Below are 22,351 nucleotides of genomic sequence, written 5' to 3'. Positions count from 1 at the left end.
CACCTCATTTACCCCGGCTTATCCCCCAAGGACACGCACCTGTCCCTCATACATACACAGCAGCATCCGTGTGCAGAAACGATGGGAGATATCAGATTTCAAATGGACCAGGAATGAAGAGATTTCTAATTTTATGCCTTGCTGCATTTGAGTGGAACCCATGAGTTCAGTGGCGCTGGTGCAGGCACTTATCCCAGCACCAGGATCAATCACCGGCGTCAGCTGTGGGTCACAGGGGCCACCTCGAATTATGCCTCTCGTTTGAGCGCGCCTACAACCTGCTCACGTGCACCGTGAGGCGGGTGTGTTCGTCTGCGATAACACCCTGGAAATAAAACCAATCACAAACCTTAGAGCTGCACCTGCATCACAGCAACGACAGGAACCGAAAGTGAAAATATGCGAATCCTGGGTTAAATTAGAAACACAAGTACTGTAGTAATTAGAAAGCCATGAAGAAGAGAATTGGTTTCAGCTGTATGATACTGTCTGGCCTGTGTGATTCATGTGTGTGTGTGTGTGTGCTCTAGGTTGGTACTGTAGGTGAGAGAGCTGACAGACTGAGCATATGCTCCTCAGCATTGCTCTCAGGCCTCCACAGCCACGTGTGGATCCTCCTCTGCAGTTTGTCTCACACACGGAGAACGGACAGACTCCAAGCCTATAGACACGTGGGCAGCAGCCAGAGGAATCGCTCACACACGCGCGCACACACACACACACACACACACACACACACACTGAGTCTGTCTCTTGGCAGAGCTATCAGAGGAAAAGCTGGGCTCGCAGAGAGGACAGCTATCAGCTGATAGTGCCTCCCCACCTCCCTGTGACTCCCTAGGCAGCTTATTAAATCAGGGGCTGGCTGTTTGCCTCCTTAGATGATAACGCTGCCACGGAGGCTCAGCCTGCATCCAGGCATGTACGACAGCGAGCGAAGGAGCGCGCGCGCCCGCCCGCTCGCATGAGCTCGATGACTATCACACGCAGACATGCAAACACTCACAAACAGAACTGCCTACGCAGCTCTGCAAACAAATAGCTCCCAGGGTGAGCTGGAAGTCAATACAAACACAGACACACAACACGCACGCACGCTGGATATCAAACGCCGTAGAATATTGCAATATTGCACCGCCATATACAGTACTGTGTACATAATAATAATAATAATAATAATAATAATAATAATAATAATAATAATAATAATAATAATAATAATAATAATAATAATGCAACACACTGTGATGTATCTATATTTATGCTTTATTATGATGTTCGCTAACCTCCTTCTTTCAGGCTGCATCATTTTTTCAAGCACAGATTTGTTTGCATGTGCACATGTGCCCTTTCTGTCCAAAGTCATGTTTGCGTCAAGCCTCTGATTTATTTACGCCTCACTCGCGGCCCGGGCTCCAGACAACCGCTGACAGCCGAGGCTAAGCTTCGGGCCAAATGTCCGGCCTCTTCCTCCCTCTCTTTCTCCCAGATGACTTTGCTAAAGGATCTGAGCGCCTCTGACAGCGCCTCCCTTCTTCCTCCTCCTCCTCCTCCTCCTCCTCCTCCAACGGGTCCATCGTGACTCACCGGGTTTGCTTGCAAAACATCCGCCGTCACATCACATCTCCTCAAACGCTGGCACTGTGATGCATTAGACTTTAAATAACGATTCATCAATTTTTTTGTACCTGCTTGTTTTAAGAAAAATAATGGAATCACGAGCAAACGGGCAGAGTCTTCGCGCCTCGTGCCTCTTGAGCGATCACAGAATAAACTGTCAACCCTTTAAGTCCCTCTGCTGTAATTCTCCTGTCATTCCTCCAGTGCTCCCCATAGGCTTCTGGCAAATTGCCTTTTCTCACATCTAAATACAGACCCCCCCCCCACACACACACACTCACCCCCTGTGATCCTCCTCACCCTGCAAACTGCAGCACAGCGAGGAGGGAAGCAGAGGCCGGAGCACGGAGAAGGCTGCTTTTCTATTTGTGGCCCAGGGTAATTATGTGGCATAGATGCTGCCACATCGCGGTATTTGAGTCGGGGGAGTGGTTCGCCACCTTCCTTTTCCTCCTCCTCCTCCTCGTCCTCAGGCCTCCCAGAGACAGCCCACACTTTGGACGGTTTCCGGATCAAGTTATTTAAGGTACAGTAGGTGGAGGGTCTGGCAGAAAAGGTGCTTCTGTTTCAACGCTACCACAGACTGAGTCGTCCCTCCCTCTTGTTTTGTCATTTTCTGAGCTGTCGCGTTTGTTGGTATCGGCAGCATTTGAGGGCATTTTACGGCACAGCTCTGAGCACGGCTAGACCTCTGATGTGATAATTCGGCCATCGCCTCTAAACCCGAACGTTTCGCGAGGAAAATCACTAAGCAGCGAAACGGTCGTCGACAGGCGCCATGTGAGCAAAATTGTTGTATAACACACAGCTGATTATTTCCCCAGCTGCTATGGACACGATAACCTCTGCGTGTGTGTGTGTGTGTGTGTGTGTGTGTGTGTGTGTGTGTGTGTGTGTGTGTGTGTGTGTGTGTGTGTGTGTGTGTGGCCGTCATACGCCACTCAGTGATCGCAGACATCACAGATGCGCGCGCTCATAGTCATAACAGAGCAGCTCATTGTGCATCTAGCGCGATGCTGATGAACTGCTCCACCGTCCTCTCGGCAGCTGCTCCTCCGCCTCAGACCACAAGCTGACGGGACCGGGTTTGACAGTGCAGGATGAACCGGCAACTGCAACTCTGCACAGATACAAAGCCGGAGCTGTTCAGTTACAGCAAACCATCAAACAGAGCCTCGTTTTGTGTTTGTTTTTTTTTTTTTTTTTCAACCACGGCGTGAAATAATGCAAACACACTTATCATACGAAAGGCTGCTTCACACAAGCGGCTCTTGGAAACTGTAAATTGGCCTCGTGGCGTGTTAGAGGCATGAAATGACAGCGCACCGCCTGCGGACGTCCAAATGTACTCCACTGAGAGACGGAGACGGACAAAGAGAGAGGCAGAGGAGACTTTAACAGCCAATTAGCTGCCGCTTGATCAGGAGGTGGTGTGGGAACCATTATAGCACGGACGGAGAACATTAACCACAATCAGTTCTTATTAGCGACTGACACTTTTTATTCCTCTCCCTCCCCGGCTATTCCACTATTGCACCATCACCTCTATTCTCTGCTCCTCCCTCTAATATGACGACGCACCGCACACCCGAGTCTGACTTCGCTTGTTACTGGGCCGATTAGATAAAACAGCGACGCTATTGAAGCGGGTGCTTTGTTTCTGTGCATCATTATATACGATCAGGAAAAACATCCCGCTGACATTGTTGGAGCTGTTTTTCCCCACGAAGCGCAGAGACACGCGGCAGTGAATGGAACTCCGTCCCACTCTTTGATTCCAGGGTCACGCGCGACGGCCATCTCGGCCAACACGTTTTATGCACTACGGGTTGTGAGAGACGGAACGAAGGGTTTGACGCGTGAGCAGTCGAGTGCTTGCGCGCCGCTCGATTGGATAAAAGCATAGAACCAAGATACTAGCGACAGTCTGTCTCCAACACGACTTTCCTTTAATCGCAGCAGCGCCACTACTTTTTCGTGACCGTACTTTAACCGTATTGCAACGGAAAATAGAGCTTTGTCATTGAGGGATGTGAATTCAGAACTTAGACATACAGTATATTGATATTAAAATGTCACAATGTTAAATAAGCAGTGTAGTGAGAGCATAGAGAGAAATTTGTATGATATTATTATTCATGTTTTACCTTAAACTTAACAAAAAGGCTGCCGGTGTGCGTTTGCTCCACTGTCTGGCTCAGTAGTAACCGTGGTGCTATAAGGACCTTGCGGAGATGCTGAAAGTCCCGGGCAGCGCCTATAATGAGATCCGTCAGGCGAGCAGCGAGCCGCCCGCCGCTGCCCAACTCAACCTGGGTCGAGGCGAGGCCCATCTGTCAAGCAGAGACGATAAGCCCGGAGTCATCCGCAAACAAATTGCTCAGCTTCCCCGCTGTGAGGCCCCACGAGGCAGCGGGCAAAATGAACGCTCAACGCTACGTGGGAAAAAGACGGCGGAGAGGGCAAATATCGCACAGATGATGCCGATGGCCAGCAAATGTGACGGAAAAGGTCATAAAAGTTACAAAATTGCTTGATTTTGCTTTCGAAGCTTAAATAAGATAAGTGAACCCACACATTTCCCAATGTCCTTCCTTCAGAACACATTCAAAAAGAAGGGGATCGAAGTCAACATGTCGGAGAGAGGAAGCCGCCGCCTCTTCGCTAACTACTTCTAGCTACTGTAGCTCTATCATATTGTAGTCATGTCACCGACAAACAAGTTGGAATGAACTGCTGTGGTTCAACGTGCTGCCATTCCCACATGCACTGACAGAAACTCCGATTAGGTTCATCTCCTCTGCAAATTGAGTCATTTGTGGAAGTGGCATTAAGCGCGACATCGTTTTTTACATGAATAAATATCAGGCTGGTCGGCCAAGCATCCCACAGCCATCACGCCAACTGTGACAACTCATTAGAAATTGATTAGCTATGGTGGGCGAGTCGGGCCTGTTGGGTTTTTTTATTTTTTTTTCTCCCCGAGTAAGAACGACGCAGCGTTCGGGAGAAAACACGACACGAGACAGAGGTTGCGTTCTAATTTTAACTCCCCTGCTGATGAGACGAGCATCGCAGAGGATGAAAACATTCGCTCAGGCTGGTTAGGAGGCTGTGACAAACTGTGAAACGAAAATGAAGTCGCGGCTGCCGTCAAAACCGGCTCAACAGAAAACGAACCAGAACGCACCTTTACAATGCGACACTGCAAACAGCCTGAGACGACGCGGCAGGTGAAAGCGCTCCGTTTATTTATATTAACAATAATAGCGAACCGCTTGCCAACAGAATCGCACTGTACGTCACTTGTGTATTATAAGGTTCATTGTTATGCAGAGGACTTCCTGCTAAGCATGTCGTATTTGCATCCAACCAGCAAATTGCCTTTTCTTCCTGCCTCTGAATGGCCCGGCGGTCGTCTACCTTCATTCCACATCAATTTGTTTTTCACCAAACGTCTCATTCGCGCCCCTTACCAGGTGTTTTGTTTCAGACTTTTCTTAGAACGCGCTTAATTCGACCCTCCCGTAAAGACTTGATGAAAGGGGCAACGCTTTCTTTGTCTCTCCGAGGCCTCTACTTTTTAATGTAGCGGGGCTTTTCTTGCTAGCTGAGGCGCAGAACTGCAGCTACGCGAGTGCTATAGTGTGAGATTGCCTGTGGTAATAAAAGTCCTCCAGCTGTGGCAATGCATAAATTAGCCCACCTTCTACAATGTAGGTACCATTTACAGAAAAAAGCCAGCAGATCATTTTACTTGTCCCACGTTCTTGCACGATCACACTCCTTTACGCCATGCTCCTCGACTGAAAGGAAAGCAAAAAGATCATTTATTAAAAGGTTTCATCTCAGGTTAAAAGGTTGACTGAAGGACGGGTTGCTGGTGTTAAAACCAATTAGCCCTCGGTTGCTTTTTCAAATGCCCTCTCGCTCTCATTCAGCGGCGGCACTGGGAAATGAATGAGCTAATTTTGCCCAACCTGGTCTGTAATTGTTTCAAATCAGCCTCATGCCTCAGTGTCACTGCCAAAATAATTGTTCATGAGCGGCAAGATTAATCTCGTGCGGCGTACGCGGCCGAACAAAGGTGAGGATACGGTGGAACGACGCCATGAACAAAGGACGCACAAACGCCTCAGTACAGTCAGAATCACGGTTCCCTGCAAAAAAAGTCTGCAGTGAAGACGGAGAAGTCCATGGACGGACGTGACAAACAGCCGCCTCCTATCACGTCCGTTCCTCAACCACCTGCTAATAGGAAAAACGCTCGCAATCTCTGACAAAAGAAGAAAGAGGAGTCATCGTTTACCAAACATCAGCCTCCAATCAGTCGCGTTCAATACCACTTTCAGGCTGAGGGAGGTTGGACTCTCTGAAGAGGAACAGCTGCAAGCTGCGAAACGGGAGAAGCTGCTCCGTCCTTTGTTGTCTCCTTCCTCCTCTCCTCAAAGCGCTGGCATGCAGATGTCTCCTCTCGTTGCTCACGTGTAATTACAAAAACGGGGCGACGCCGCGGGATGAATCAGCCATTGTCCGACGGAGACGGACGGGTGGTGTGTTTCATATATGGAAGCGTCGCCATTGTAAAGGTTTCAGCGCTTTGCTCCATTGGTGAAGCCGCCCACTTTCTAATGCTTCCAAAGCCTCTCCAGCGCGATGCACGGAGGCAGGATAATATGGTTGAAAAACAATCAGCGTGGCCAAGCATGGTGGTATTATATGGCTTCCACTCCAGCAGCAGGGCTCCACCGCTCCGACTGTGAGCAGAGAGGAGACGCTGGGCCGAGCAGATAGGAAGTCTTATCAGCGTCCGTGCAGGTGTTTGGTGGAGCGATGCCATAACCGGATTCAAGAGTTGCTACTGGCCAGCAGGGCTTCAGTCCGTGAGCGCAGCGCACAGGGACAGATGAGTGGAGCCGGGGATGGGAGTGGCGCGTGCGGCGGTGATGGTGAGCCGGCGGATGGTGGTATGACTGGGAATCCCTTCAGAGTACAAAGTGTCTTAAGACACCTGCTGGTGTGGTGATAAGGAGGGAAAAGCAACTCGACCCGCTACTTGAGCAGTCTCTAAATATAAAACTTTGTGGAGATACAAGAGGGAAGAGGGAAGGGAAGTAGGGAATGGAAGGGAAGGGGAAGAGAAGGGGAGGGAAGGGAAGGGAAGGGGAGGAAGGGAAGGGGAAAGGGAAGGGCAGGGAAGGGAAGGGAAGGGAAGAGAAGAGAGGAAGCGAGAGAAGAAGAAGAGAAGAGAGAAGAGAGAGGCAGAAGAGACGAGAGACTAACGACTCCTCCTATCATTGACTTCCTTTCTTTCCTGTCCGTCCTCATGCATCTTCTGCCTCTCCTCTCCTTTCCTTTCCTTTCCTTTTACAAACCAACCAAACCAAACAACACCAAAAGACAGGAGAGGAAACAATAAAGGCCCCGCTCTTTTTTTCCAGTTAGCACAGGAGAGCACACCTACTGCATGTCAGCATAACCCTGCTAATCTAAAAATGCAAAGTAGCCCAAGCTGAAGTTTCTCATGGCAAGGGCTGCCATTTCAAACTAAACCACAGAGGTCAAGGACGCGCCGTCTGGCTCCGAGAGAGTCCTCTCTCCGTAGAGAGTCACTCATTAGTGTGATTCCAGCTGAGGATTATAATGTGAATCCGTGGGATAAATCTTTGCTCGTCACTGAGGCGCTATCAGCTGTTGCAGTCAACCGGTACAAACGTTTGAATTATTCATTTTGCTGTTTACAGCAGGCGACAGGTGCATGACCTCCATGATGAGTTTCCAGGTCATCTGGGAGACGCGGCGCCAGGGGAAGGAGAGAGAAGAGGAGGTGTGACTTGGAGGAGAAGCAATGGAGATAGTGGAGGAAAGTGCCAATTTATCAGACACCGGTGCCTGTTGAAGTTTGGGTTTTTGCTTGTCATCCCGTGGGCTTTGATTTGGTGCCAGACGATACTGCATACTGGGTGTTTTTAGCTCACTTGCCATTTAACTTACTCTCCCCCAAAATGTCGGGGGACAGGCTCTGGGGGGGGGGGGGGGGGGGGGGGGGGGGTGCAAAGCTCGGGCTGCACATCAGCTGAGTGACATTTACTGTAACCTTTCCCCTGGCTTTTCATAATAACACAGAAACAGCACAAACACGGATCACTGCGATTCACTGGGGGAAACAACAGCAAATGGCCGTCCGACTGCTTGTTGCTGCTCAAAGTCCATAAAGACCCAGATTCAGCTCCAGCTTGCGTCAGTATCACCCGCTCCATAACTTAAATATATGAGGGGTGGCGGCAAAGAGAGGCAGAGGAAACCTGCTCCCGGCAGCATGAACAGAGGGAGGTGAATGGATAGAGAGACAAGAGGCTAAAAATAAGTGTTGTCAAAAAAAACAGGGCCCCAGTCAGGTTTGTTTAGTTTAACACCAATGAAAAACCAAACTGAATCATGGGAATTCAATCTGGTTCACTCAGCCTTAACAATAGTCTCTGACGCCTGATAGCTGAAAAATAAGCCCCTCATTTATGCACACATATTGAAGTGGACATCTGCACACACACACACACACACACACACACACACACACACACACACACACACACACACACACACACACACACACACACACACACACACACATGCAGAACGTGCACAGTGATGCATAGGTTTCTCCTTCGAGCCACTGGGGAAAGAAACCAACATTTTTCCCCTTTGGACAACTCCTGCTTCACACATAATAACAAGCAGCTGAATGATATAGTGAGCTGTCTTCACTGGTTGCAAAGTGGGAATGGAACCACGTCTGTGAGACAGCAGCTACAAATGGCCAATCTCTTTAACCGGCCTCGCTTTCTCTCTCCTTGTTCTCTCAGCTGTGCGTCCAGAGACCTTGGTTGATCTCAAAGACAGTTTAATTTTGATTGAAAGTCACTAAAGCGCCCTGAAGCGTCAAAGTTGCTACTTATGGGGGGAGCGTGGTGACGACAGGCCTGCAGTAAGATGGGACAGGCCACAGGCTGATCATCACTTTCCTGTGCTTTTGTATTCTGCACTTGTACTCCACATTTGAAATTAGTAGTATTATGGGCAGTATTAGTACTAGAAGAACTACTATAATATTCTAATTGTGTGGTTTTGTGTTATCGTAATAATACACTGACTGAGGGGCTTAGAGCATCTGACCAGTACATTTTGTTCAGCTCTTCTATGTTGTGCATATCTTATTGCTGCAGTAACTTTGAAGCTCTGTCAAAGTGAGCTGTTTTTCGGCCGTGTGATTATCAACATATTTGTCATATTTGACGTGGCCGCTGTGCCACGGGACTGGGCTGGGTGCGTGTCGGCAATTGCCGTTACCACGGCAACAAGACGGACAATGTCACCTGCCACATGCACTGCCACAGAGAGGCGTGGGGAGAAGACTTTTCATTTGCATACTAAGACAGACACCTTGACAACAGCTCGTGCTGTCAAACGACTTGAGGCTCATATTTTCAGACTCACACCTTGTTGAGACATCCCAGTCCAGTATACGTTTGCCTCAAAGCACAATGGTGGCTTTTAATCAGCTTCCATTGCTGACATACTGTATACTGACTGACCTCTGCCTAACGTGCCGTATCCCGTCTTAGATAACCCACTCCAGTCGGTCTGTTGCTGTCTGCTGAGACAAAGAAGATTAACAGTAATCTGGCCTTAACAACAGCAGGAGAGCACAGTCTCCACAACAGCACTCCAGAGAATAAGACTAATCATGACATCATAAACATCAAACAGGGAACAATAACCTTTAATAACGCCTGTGAGACACCGGTGCTGCTACAGCATTGACCTGATTACGCTTGAGTATTTTTAAATAGGTTCACACAAAGGGAAACTAAAAAAGCTGCAACAAATAATGGCTTTATTTTGAAAAGTATGACCCAGCATGAGCTCTCGTCACTCTATTTCACCCTGTTCTACTGACAATGAACCGCTGAGACGAAACCTTGAATTAATTCTATAAAAATCTTTAAAAAAAATGTCTGGTTAGTAACAATGCCTAATAATGCAAGCTAACAAAAACCAACATATATGAAACAGGTCTGAGCTGACGACACAAAGGCAGCTGATGAGGGGACAGAAAAGGTTTGATTGCAATAAAGAGCAACATCGGGTTTGATTGCAGTAATGAATAAATGGTTTTAACAGGTGGAAGAGTAGCCGTGGAAGTGGACAATTTGCAATCCCTCCTCATTAGTAGGCAAATGAATTCAATCACCTCTCTTTGCTAAGCGGCTTGATAAATCCCTGCAAAGTGGTGTCTGGCTGCACCCACAGCGAGCGGCTGTGGGTGCAGAGCTGCTAATGCATCATTCTCATTGACTCGCACCATTCCGCTAAGATCAGCCTAAACACAATTGTTGGCCTCGAGCAAACAAACACAAGTCAATGAGGTCGGGGCTCCCCGGGGAGCGCTGAGCAGTATTTTTCCCGCGCCGGCTCCAGTGACTTTGCAGATTTCATTCATATCTCCCTTGGGGAAACAGCAGCGGGGCTTTCGTTGGGCCGGGCCGGAACATGCAGATCTAAGGAGACAAGCTGAGTCTGCCACCGAGGCTGGACGAGAGCATCGCCACCACCTGTGGCTCCAATCTGCGCTTGTTAGCAAAGTCCAGAGCGCAAAGGATGGGACCGGTGGGACTGAAATCGCTGTGTCGGAGGCAAAACGGAGAAGACAGCGAGGAGCAGAGAGGAACATCCGCAGGAGCTACGGAGCCAATGTAAAACACAAACCAATCACATCTTCACCCCATTTACCATTTCCCCTTCACTGATGCCGTGACCTTTGCAGCATAAAAGGCCAGTTATTTTATTTGCTGTGTTAAAGTCAGGGTCGGCGGCTTACACTAAGTCAAACAAAGACAAGGCTAATCTCTCCAAGCCTGGCAACAAATCCACCGCGCCGCCCGAATCAATTCGTTAGGCTGCCGCTCCTCCAACACATGAAGGCTGAACGCACACGTGTGACAGAGAGGCTGCGATGATTAGCTTGTCCCACTTAATCACTTACTATCCGAGGCACCTGCGATGTTTGCAGCAGTCTTGTGCAATTATGTGCAATCAGAGAAATGTCACATTTGAATGATAAGCAGCACGGGAAGACGGCTGGGGAGATTACGCTGTGCATATTTATACTGGGGAATCAACAGCCATTCTCAAACGTATAAAAAAAAAAAAGTCTGACAAATATATAAATAAATCATTCGCACAGCACTCAAACATAATCTCTCCCACATAATTTTGCATATGCCATGAAGGCGTAAAAATACACACAAACACCCACAGTGGGCCGGGGCGGGGGTGGACTATCTGCTGTGGATAAAAGACATCCCTTATCAGCCTCCTCATAGAGGAGCTGGGAATGAAGGCATTTACTCAAATGAAAGAGGCAGTGTTTGGAGATAAGCCGAGAGAGACGCAGCTCGCCTAAGCTCTCAGATTGGACTGGGCCTACAGAGGGAACAGAGGATGATGGGAGAGAGGGAGTGGATGGATTGATGGTGGATGGAGGGAGGGAAGGTGTGATGGATGGATGGATGGATGGATGGATGGATGGATGGATGGATGGATGGATGGATGGATGGATGGATGGATGGATGGATGGAGGAGGGCAAAATTAATGGATGGATGGATGGATGGATGGATGGATGGATGGATGGATGGATGGATGGATGGATGGAGGAGGGCAAAATTAATGGATGGATGGATGGATGGATGGATGGATGGATGGATGGATGGATGGATGGATGGGGAGGGCAAAATGAATGGATGGATGGATGGATGGATGGATGGATGGATGGATGGATGGATGGAGGAGGGCAAAATGGATGGATGGATGGATGGATGGATGGATGGATGGAGGATGGATGGATGGATGGATGGATGGATGGATGGATGGATGGATGGATGGATGGATGGATGGATGGATGGATGGATGGAGGATGGATGGATGGATGGATGGATGGATGGATGGATGGATGGATGGATGGATGGATGGATGGATGGATGGATTTTTGAGGCAGATGTGTGCACACAGAGGATGAAGGCGTGTCTTAGGCCTGTGATTCAGCTCATCCAGCGTGCGTTTAGAGGATGTGGGTGTGAACGCCATTGTGCTGACCCTGGAGTTTTGCCGGCGCGAGCCTACGCCCCCTGTCTGTCCGTCGCGCCCCGTCTGCACAGCGAGCTGGCACGTCTGCGGCGCTGGGCCGCGCTACAATAACCCACTTCAAAGAGGCCCATTGTCACACGCTAACGTGGCGAACGGCAGCCAGCGCCAGGAGGAGCCGCGCACAGCGAGACTGGATATTCCCTCCGAGGTGGGGGGAGGGAGGGGGTGTGTGTTCGGGGGAGAAAGAAAGTGTAAGAGGTTCGCTCATAAACATCGCCGTGCCAACGTTAATCACGTCGACTCTCATAAAATCATTAGAGCTGATGATTCTAATCTTCACAATGGCTCAGCGCTGACGGAAAGAATCAGGAATGCCAATTTCATGCGGGAGACGGTGGCCAAAACACGCACACACACACGCACACACACACGCACACACACACACACACACACACACACACACACACACACACACACACACACACACACACACACACACACACACACACACACACACACACACACACACACACGCCGGAAGTGAACAGGAGGTGTTGGATGACTAGACGTGTATTTATGAACACAGCTGCTACATATTTTACCTTTTTCATATATAATCACGTTAGAGCTCCCATAAAACCTGCTGCATTAATACGTTTCATATTTCAGAGTTTTCGTTTTCGTCTACGTGTGTTGCTGGTGCAAGCTCTGCTAGTTTGTGCAGTATGTGTCCCTATGTATATTGGTGATAAAGCGTTGAGGGTGCATTTTGTCAATTGATTCAATTATATTGATTTGTTTGGGCACAGTCATTTAAGTGTCTACTACTATTGTAGTAAAATGTGTCACAAATTCACATTTGCATGTTAATGCATGACATTACAGTTAATGTGGAATCTGAAACGAGTGTGCATGTGGTGCAGGTGGAGGTCCCATCCCAGTGTCTGACTAAGCTGGAGCAGAGACGACCATTAGCGCCGGATCGGTGCGTCCTCTGTTTCCTTACTAGCTCCTCCTCCTTGTGTGCACTGGACCCTCGAGGCCCGCGGATCAGTGCCCAGAGCGCCGGGTTCTGATGGCCGGAGCTGACTGCAAAATCAATGGCCTTTGTTACTTTACTCGCGCCTGCAGGGCCGTGTGGTGATACAGACAGTTTGGTTTGACGGCCTCCTACACTTGAGAATGAGTCGAAACACGAGACATGTCCTCTTCAGGTTATGTGGTGTTTTTCTTTGAGGCATCTCAGTTTCTCTGCTCGCTCGTATTCTTTATACGTCTCCCGTCGCTTTTGAAGCCCTAACCGCTCCCTCACATTTAAGTCAAGGTCAGAGAATCGAATGGAGGACTACTTGTCCACTTAAGATGATGGATGCCACACGGGCCAAAGACGGATGAATTCAAAAGCGCAGACAAACGCCGCTCGCCGGGAGGCGGCGTGCTGCCGTTTCACTCCTTTAGCCCCGGCGCCCGGGCTCCGGGGGGGGGGGGGGGGGGGGGGGGGGAGTGGTGATGTTGCCACGCCAAGTGCGATGTGGGACGATTTCTCATGTTGTCAGAGCGCCTGCTGGGCCTCACATATGCTTACAGCTCCTAGCATCCAGGCGCTGTCACGTCGGCAGGCGGCCCAATCAGACCCATGCCGAAATGACTTGAACTGTCAGTCAGACTCAGGCGTTTTCCCCGCGGGGGGGGGGTACTATATATGAACATGTTACATGTTAATTGCATCCACCACAAAAGGGCAAACAGCGAGGTCTCGTGGGATCTCAGGAAAAATGATGTGGCAGGCGACGTTACTACAACCTGACTGACCCGTCTGAAGGTTCCCCCACCTCATCACCGCCCCTGACCCCGGCTGAATATGGTTCATGCATCACAGCATTGCTAGAGATCTCCTGATAGCCTGTCTCTGGAGCAATAATGCATTGGGAGACAGGTCCGTGCACGAGACAGCAGGTGCTGCATGTTGTGGCGGTGATACATGACATAGAGGGAGTTTTAAACCGAAATCACCCGTCCGCCGGGACAGATTAAACAAGGTCAGGAGGAGCAACAGCAAAGTAAAGAAAGAGCTTTGGAGCTGCAACAGTCTCCACTGTTCCTGTTACCTGCAAGCGATGACTGACTGCTCTATGAAAGCGAGTGAAAGTATGAAAGAGCTACACACACACAAATCAAACGCTCCAGTGGGACAACTTATGTATGAAATAATATGTTCTACAGTTTGTGCCAGGCACGTCTTTCATTCTCACAGAAGTCTCTGCAGAGATGATACAGTAATAGGAGTAAAAAAAAAATAATAATAAAAATCAGTCAGCTTGACTGCGTGTCATCTGGGCAGAGACGCTTGTACAGTTTGGAGCTGTGAGAAAAAGAAGGAAGGAGCTGGAGAGCTGCGACCCTCACCCCTTCAGACCAAGGGTGCAAACTACAGCGCGTGCCTTTTTATTAGCATCTGCACAAACAGACGTGCTCCCCGCAGCCTCTGCATGCAGTATTAACGCTAACACCTAGTGGACACCAACATCTCAAGGTCAAGGCCTGACTCTTGACGTGTGTAGGTTTCCGTTTCATCTTTGGGGAGTGCGTTGCATCTGCAGTGGTTTTGCTGTAACCTTAACCCCTTCATTAATTAATTAATTAGCCGTGATTTTTTTCCTGCAGCCGTGCAACCTGCCCGTTGCCCGAGGGGCCGGAGCAGCGTCGCAGGCGGCTTAAGCGAGGTGACGTTAGCCTCCCGCCGACCGCTCTCTCCCTTTTTTAACCCGTACCGCGTACAAGCCCAGCTGAGAACAGAGTCTGGTTAAGGGTAAGGCAGCCGTTGAGTAATGGCTGTTATCCGGTGCCGAGACGGAGCCGCAGCAGCCACTGAGCTCCCCTGTGAACCACCAAGTGGCTTTTAAGACAACATAAAGGCCAAGGTGAAATCAGCACAAGACAAAGACGGGAGTTGTTAGGGCTCCACTTGACGGAGCTGCGCTTTTATGAGCCGACTAAAAGGGTGAGAGGGGGGGGGGGGGGGCGGCAGCGCTTCAGCCTGGCGTCCCGTGCAGAGGGCGCCGCTGCCTCATGCAAATCCACGCTCGCTGGTGGAGGGATCAGGAAGTGTCGTTTGGGAGGAGAAGTAAATATCTGGAGAAATGCTAATGTGGCATCCATTTGCATGAGTCATTGGCCCGTGCACTGAAGCCATTTTAAAAGCACAGAGATTTCAAAGCACCCCCACAGCCTCACTTATAGCGGGATTCATCATCTCCAGAGGCCTGGTGTGCCTGCACGCGCTCGTACGCTATTACCTCCACGTCAGGAAATGAGACGATCGGCAAAGCCCGTTTTGGATCCTTATAATAATCCACATCCTTTTTACTCTCAGGTTCTCTTATATTTTCAATTTCTTCATCCGAGAAATAAATGACAGAATCCAAAGCCTTCTTCGTCTACAGGAAAGCTGATATGGAAGAAATTTTAGCGGTAGAACGGTACCGAACATTGAGCCACGGGTGTAAAATATTTCAGGGGGAACTGGGAACAGAGCAGCGCAAGTCCATCAGTTATCACTCAGCTGCAGCCACACAAAGGACGTAAAGGCCTCCACCTTTATTGTATACCATAACCTGAAAAGAGTGAGGTCATGACACAAATACGGTGAAGTTCTGCTTTAAAGGGTAACTGTGGTAAAATTAAATTGATATTTTAAATATAAATAATATTTTTGATTTCTTCCACCATTATTTGTTTTCCTTTAATCCTTTGCAAACAGAGACCATGATTATTTACATTTATAAAAAAAATAAACTAAAAGCACGTTAGGAAAGCTGAAATTTAATGCATTAACTTATGGTTTACACGCGTATTTAACTCATTTTTTGTATTATTGAGAAAAGCTGCAAAATAAAGGAGAAAAACGTCCAACGCGCTCTTCACTCTCTTGACAGAAACGCGCGTACAAGCTCCTATAAACCACCATATTTCCCCAAAGGCTCAGTAATTTTAGCCCAAAGATATTTCAACGAAAATGTCGTCGTTTTACAGATAAATAGTCAATTCATGAGTTACAATTACAGTACTTGGCGTCAGACTGATGCTGGGGTTTCGTGGGCCTATTTTCGAACAGCCGTGACGCTTCCAGGCTTTTTCCGTTTTATTACAGATCAAACAATGATGCTCGTCACATCCTCCGCACCTTCGTTTTATTTAAAAGTATAAAACTCATTAAAAGTATAGAACTCGCTGCTCCGCACCTGTCACGGCGCACGCGTTTGGACCGTTCGAGCTCCACGTATGGCGGGCCCCAAGGGTCACTAGAACGGCGTTTTTAAAACGCGTTTTGTCAGGTTGTGACGCGTCTCGTAACGCGTTTTGTCATGTTGTGACGCGTCATGTCAGGTTGTGACGCGTCACGAGACGCGTCTTGGTTGTTTTCGAGACGCGTCACGAGACGCGTCTTGTTGGGTCAAGACGCGTCACGAGACGCGTCTCGTTTGGTCTATGCAAATTTTTCCCCGCCCATGTTTTCCCACCACCAATACATTCAAAGTGACTTGAGCCAATCACTGATGACTTGGAACAGTCAAAAGTAGTAGATGACTGATACTCACTGACAATGTGTAAACAGTAAAATAGAACTGAAAATAGCCCCTTCCTTGGCTATGTAAGAACATATTCACCAAGTGCTGTAGATAATAAAACAAGATAATAAGATAAAGCTAAAAGTTTTAAGTACATGCTTATATTAAGCACATGCATGCTTAAAATATGAGTTTATAATTTTTATTTTTATTTTAGAGCATTCGGTGATTAAAAATAACATTAAAATATAAAAATTTTGTAACTAAACGCAAAGATTAGTCTCTAATGTCAACAAGAAGAGCCTCATCAAAAAATTGTTCATCATTAGGGGTCACTCCTATTCTTCTGTTTTGTGTGGTACACCGCGAGTTAGGGGATTGTGTGTGGGAATGACCATCAATGAGCAGTGCTTTGTGGGGTGTGTGAAGAGTAAATTGTGCTTGCTTTCTACAAAGGAAGTGGTGCACCAAGAGGTGCTGTTATTTTGTGTCTCTTTACCTGCACAGTGTAGTCTGAGCAGCAGACACATGAATGAGATTGCCTGGTTTTAATTGGGCATTCAGTTAATTGGACTTGCTTGCAAGAAGAACTCTTAAGATAATTTTATGTATGTTCCTATAAAGTCTTCACCTTAGCCAAATGTGCATAGTTCAATAAAGAATGAAAATGCATCGGCCATCCTGTACGGTGTCCTGTACATCCTGTACAGCAGCATCACAGTGAGGGACAGGAAGAGACTGGACAGGATCATCAACAAGTCCAGCTCTGTCCTGGGCTGCACTTTGGACACGGTGCAGGAGGTGGGTGAGAGAAGGGTCCTGGCTAAACTGACATCCATCATGGACCAGGTCTCTCACCCACTGGAGGAGTCACTGCTCTGGAGAGCAGCTTCAGTAGCAGACTGATCCACCCTCGCTGTGAAGGAGAGATATCGTAGATCCTTCCTACCTGCTGCTGTCAGACTGTACAATCAGTATTGTATCAGTGGTTTATGTAGCAAACCTGCTCTGCACAATATTTGTGTAAATCTGTGAACGATCATGTATATTGTTTCTGGTACAAATCTTATACCCATTACTGTGCAATAACCCTGCAATGACCTCATACTCACTCCAACTGTACTGCTTTGTACTGTGCCAACACAAACTGTTCTGTAGCTGTACTCTCGCTTATCTGTACTGCTGTTATGAGAAGTAATTTCCCAACTGCAGGACTATGAAAGGTTTTCTAATTCTTATTAAACTTTCGCCCCAGTGAAGTTACCTGCAAGTTCCCTCGTGGTAACTGGGCCAGATGTCAACCGTTCTGGACAGCAGCAGGTGACAGCAAAGGGCACAGGGACTTGAGTGGACCTACCTGAATCCATGGCTTGAACTTTCTTCACCGTTTTCATAAGTATCACTATGAATCTCTTAGTATGTATCACATGCATGTCATAGCGCGCAAATAAAGTGACAATGACAGTATCATAAATTAGCTGTATGCTTTGATAATATAGAAAATGACAAACATAAGCGATTGCTTCGGAGCAGTAGATTGTGTGTTTTTTGCAACCATCAACCTCTCCTGAATTTTCAGACATGTAGCTTTTAACATAATAAATACACTGCACTAGAACAGTTGTGTGGCTTTACTAACAGGACCAAAATATTTCCTGATGAACCATGTGTAATTCAAACCCACCAGATGTGCAAACCATCAAGAAGAAAAGCTTTAAAGTGAACTGAACTCTCTCATTAGTATTGACCTTAATGTCTGACCAAAAGTTGAATGATTTATCCACACACTCTTTGGTCCCTTATGGTAATATGTTACAAAATTAAGACAAATGTTCTCAAAAGCAAATCTACAGGAAGGATCACAGTAGGAGCACAAAGCTGCAGTTGTAGCTGTTTAATGGAAGGGACCGCAATCAGAACAAGACTCCTGTTGAATAGTCATCTGCCATGGCCAGTTGTGGTGAGTGGAGAGGTGGGGGGTTGGAAGAGGAGAACAGGTTGGAAACGTCCCGGTCCAGGAATGGAGTCATCTGCAGACAGGCAGAATTTAGGAAAACAAAATGCACAAGAGAAATCACAAAGTCATGACCAGAACAGCATCTATGTAATTGTGGTGGAAATTTCCCATAAAGAAGCAGATGAGAGAGTTGTCCTTTTGTGCGATATATTGAAATAATAAAGAAAATAAAAATAATGGGGAAAGCAAACAAAAAGCATGGATGTTGATCGTGCACATCAACAAACCAAAAACCAGCTGGGGAGATCAGTGCACACACCACGAAGGTGTGATGCAAAGAGCCCACGATCCGCAAGTTGCTTCTGCCTTTTAACCCCTTTCTCTGGCTCTGGTGGAATGTCTCTCTGCAGCAATGGAATTGTTCGTGCCACTTTATCTCGCTGTGAGTGAGAATGTTTGCTTTCTCACTTCTGCATCATCATGTCTTGTTATCCAAAGGAAGGAACACCGAGCTTCCAAGACAAGATGCATTCGCTTTAACAGCCTTGGGTCTGGTGGGGAGTCAGAGTCCGGGTGTAAAAGACAAACATATATCATAAATTACTAGTCAGTCAAATGGAACATCAGATGTTTAGAATTGATGTACGACAGGGCGCAAGAGATTAGTTGTTTGTGCGAGAATGTTCAGTTCAGTATTGCACCTAACCAGCACATGACGACTGTGTTGGATAAGAAATAGCACAAAGGCAAAAATTTTCCAGTACAGTAATATAAACATGTAGGGGAAGGTTTCACATGTGTGACATAAATCTGTTTTATTTCATTGCCCTTAATAAACAAACAAAAGAAGTTTATATACCAAAAACATACGATTTTCAAAAGGTTTTAAGTTTTCAAACGGGTCAATTTGAGTGGTAACCTAAAAGGATGGTTAAGCAAAGCTCTGTGTATCAAGGTGTCTATCAAACCTATAGCAGCATACATAGGACAATGTTCAAAGCGATCTGTATTGCAGGAGATCTCACTACCCCTGCCACAGCTTGTTTAGTCTGCTACCATCAGGAAGGAGAATTAGGAATCCACTACAGACTATAACCAGCAGTCCAGCATCACATACATGCATACGTACCTATTCTTTGATGTTTTGACAATGCAGCAGCATCACTGAGAGGCTGGACAGGGTCATCATGAAGTCCAGCAGGGTCCTGGTTTATGCTCCGGATACTATGCATGCGTGGGAGAGAGAAGGGTCCTCTTGCTGAAACAGACAACAAATGACAGTCACACGGTTAGAAAACAGGTTATGGGAGAAGATGAGCCATGAAAGAACAAGCAAATCCCTGTCATGAAATGTGCTGGACTATTATATTATATTATATATATAAATAAAAATTACTAAAGTGCTTTATATATAAGTAGTTAACAGTGCAGTGAGAACCATATCTGCAACCATGTACTAATTAAAATATAGAGAGTAAACACAAAGAGTAAACACATTGTAAAATACAGAGTAATAGTGCAAAAGCAAATAAATCTTTGTCTGCTTAAAAGCCAGTGAAATAAAAATATCAACTGGTATGAGTGTAAAACCTCTAAGACAAAACATACAGAAGATAAGCGCATAATTCATAATGCTATGGTTTACATAGGAGCAGGGTTTACATGTTGCAAGTTAGCAATTACAATAATACAGCAGTAAATAGAAACCTCCTGCATGCGTCATGTATCCCTACCATTCACTATTTATTGCTGTTATGATCAACAGTATCAACATCCTTGTCACCGTTTTCCCTGTTATAATGGCATTGTTTGGTGCATAATAATCATTACTACTATGACCGTCTAAAGTTTTGGATACTTTGCTGATATTGTGTTTCTAGGCTAAGAATTAACATCTCTACGTGTGTCAACCTAATGCATTTCGAAAAGGGCTGTTTTTAAAAAAAGCAACGCTGACGTGTTTGTTCTGGACCACACTGTTAATTAGCACAGGTGTGCTCACAGCAAGAGCCCGTGCAGCTAGACAGAAAGCAAACTAATAACACGAGGCTCCACGCAAGAGCCGCTTTTCGTACATTTATGTTGCATTCTCGTGTTTGTGTTCTGTGACTGAAACAAGCGCAACCACGAATAAATTAGCAAACAACACCGAACCAAGCTAAGCCCAACGAGTTAGCATAAACGCAGCTAACAGCATACACATACATGTCACACACAGGTAACAGCTCTGATATTGTTCCTGTTCGTAAACGTGTTCCTACCTACAAAGTCGGAAATTATCCAAAGCACAAACGTTCAGCGCACTTCCAGCACACACACGGAGCTTCTCCGAACTAATGTCGCAGCGAAAAAAGCAAACTTTACCGGGCCAAACATGCGGCAAAGATCCCTTATTAGACAAAAATGAGAGCGAGCGCTCACACTGACACGCAATCGCGCTTACAGTACAGAAAGCTCACTCCGACAAACTTTTGGAGCTTTAATTTAATTTTTACTATTATTACTTACCTCCATCGCATCATGTTAATATCCAGTGCGCATGTGTCGTTGTTTGAACTTTTATTGGTCCTCCTACGGACTGCGGAGGACATTCGTCTTCTTCTTTTTTAACTTCCCGATCCACCAAAACATGTAAACAACTTCAACGTTCAATGGATTGTGAAGTACACAAACATAACGATGAAGTCATGTATTATTTTTAATATTCTTCTTTTTCCATTCATATTTAATTTGTGCAGCCACTGGCGTTCTGGCTGCACAAATTAAATATGAAATTTACTATAAATGCCTGCATACATGTTTGTTAAAACTTACTTAAATCTCTTCTTTATTCAATAGAAGGCTTTGGTGTTTGGTCTGTATGATAACCACTTTACATTAGCCTTTGTTATTGTATACAATAATACAGATGTTGTTTGCTTTGTTTTTGCACTCTTGTGGCAGTAACTTCATAATTCCCTAAACAAAATAACTAAATTTTTTCAGTCTTAAATCTAAATAGCTTTATAAAAGCCTTGCTTTTATAACTAATTTGATATGTCATATATGTTACCTGTGACCTGAGAAGTCATAAGGTGCTTTTGATTTACTGTAAAAATAATAATAATAATAATAATAATAATAATAATAATAATAATAATAATAATAATAATAATAATAATAATAATAATAATAATTATTATTATTATTATTATTATTATTATTATTATTATTATTATTATTATTATTATTATGCCATGTTAGCACTTCCTTTGAGTTTGGAAGTGCATCACATTGCACCCACAAAGAATCACAGCCACGTGCCTTTGGAGGAGTATGACACTTTGCCTCTCTGTGTGCTGAGAGGACAGCAGCTGACCGGCCTATTCTTCATTATGGAAAAGGCTCACAAAATTCAGGGGGTTAGGTAAGGCTCTGAATGGCATCAGCTCAGGAGCTCCAGACCTCCGTGTAAGGAGATACAGTATGTACCACATGAAAGGCTCTGCTAAGTCACTTGCCGACCACATAAAGAAGGCACTGACATGGCACCTGCTTTAACAGAGTACATTAGATAGGCAAACAATAACCACTCAGCTGGTGGTCTTCCATCCCAGCACACACTGAGCTGCACCGTCTCCCACTAAAAATGTTAACACACAAAATATCGCCAGTTTGGACTTTTAGAATCAGAATCTGAATCGGTTTTATTCTCCAGGTCTGCACAAGAAAAACATGGAAATGCCTCCGGTCTGACTCCATCTTTTTAAACCGAACATTAATTGTTAACACCTATTTACATAAGTTATTAGCATAGAAATAGTAAAATAAAATAGGATAAATAAAAAATTACTGACTCTGTGTCTGGTGGTTCTGGTGAGTATAGCTCTGTGAATCCTGCCAGAGGAAGGGAGTTTGTGTGTTGAACAGTTTGTGTGTGGGGTGTGTGGGGTCAGCAGTGATGCTTGCTGCCCGTTTTCTGACTCTGGCCTGGTACAGATGCTCAATGGAAGGGAGTTCAGTCTGACCAGACCACCCGCTGCAGTCTGTGTCTGTCCTGTTTGGTGGCTGAACCAAAACCAC

General features: G+C 46.3%; 1 protein-coding gene and 1 long non-coding RNA gene across 4 annotated transcripts in view; both read right to left on the bottom strand.

Annotated features, from left to right (window-relative positions):
* The window catches only part of znf385c (zinc finger protein 385C), an 89,465-nt gene that overhangs the window by 21,187 nt on the left and 45,927 nt on the right, over positions 1–22,351 (bottom strand). Inside the window, exon 1 of one of the 3 annotated variants that reach the window (XM_055510614.1) lies at positions 9,213–9,229. The exons of the other annotated variants lie outside the window; for them this stretch is intronic. The gene's annotated coding sequence lies outside the window, so the exon portion shown is untranslated. Of the gene's footprint in view, positions 1–9,212; positions 9,230–22,351 lie in introns of those variants that run through there. 3 annotated transcript variants of the gene reach the window in all.
* LOC114860751 (uncharacterized) lies at positions 18,212–20,707 on the bottom strand. Its single transcript, XR_003786668.3, has 3 exons — positions 20,551–20,707; positions 19,419–19,547; positions 18,212–18,362 (listed from the first exon to the last, which is right to left on the bottom strand). It is a non-coding gene; the product is annotated as an uncharacterized LOC114860751 (long non-coding RNA).

The sequence above is a fragment of the Betta splendens genome, chromosome 8 (genome assembly GCF_900634795.4).
Source record: "Betta splendens chromosome 8, fBetSpl5.4, whole genome shotgun sequence".
Lineage (NCBI taxonomy): Eukaryota > Metazoa > Chordata > Actinopteri > Anabantiformes > Osphronemidae > Betta > Betta splendens.
Note: the sequence above shows the minus strand (reverse complement) of the source record. Positions and strands in the feature narration are given on the sequence as shown.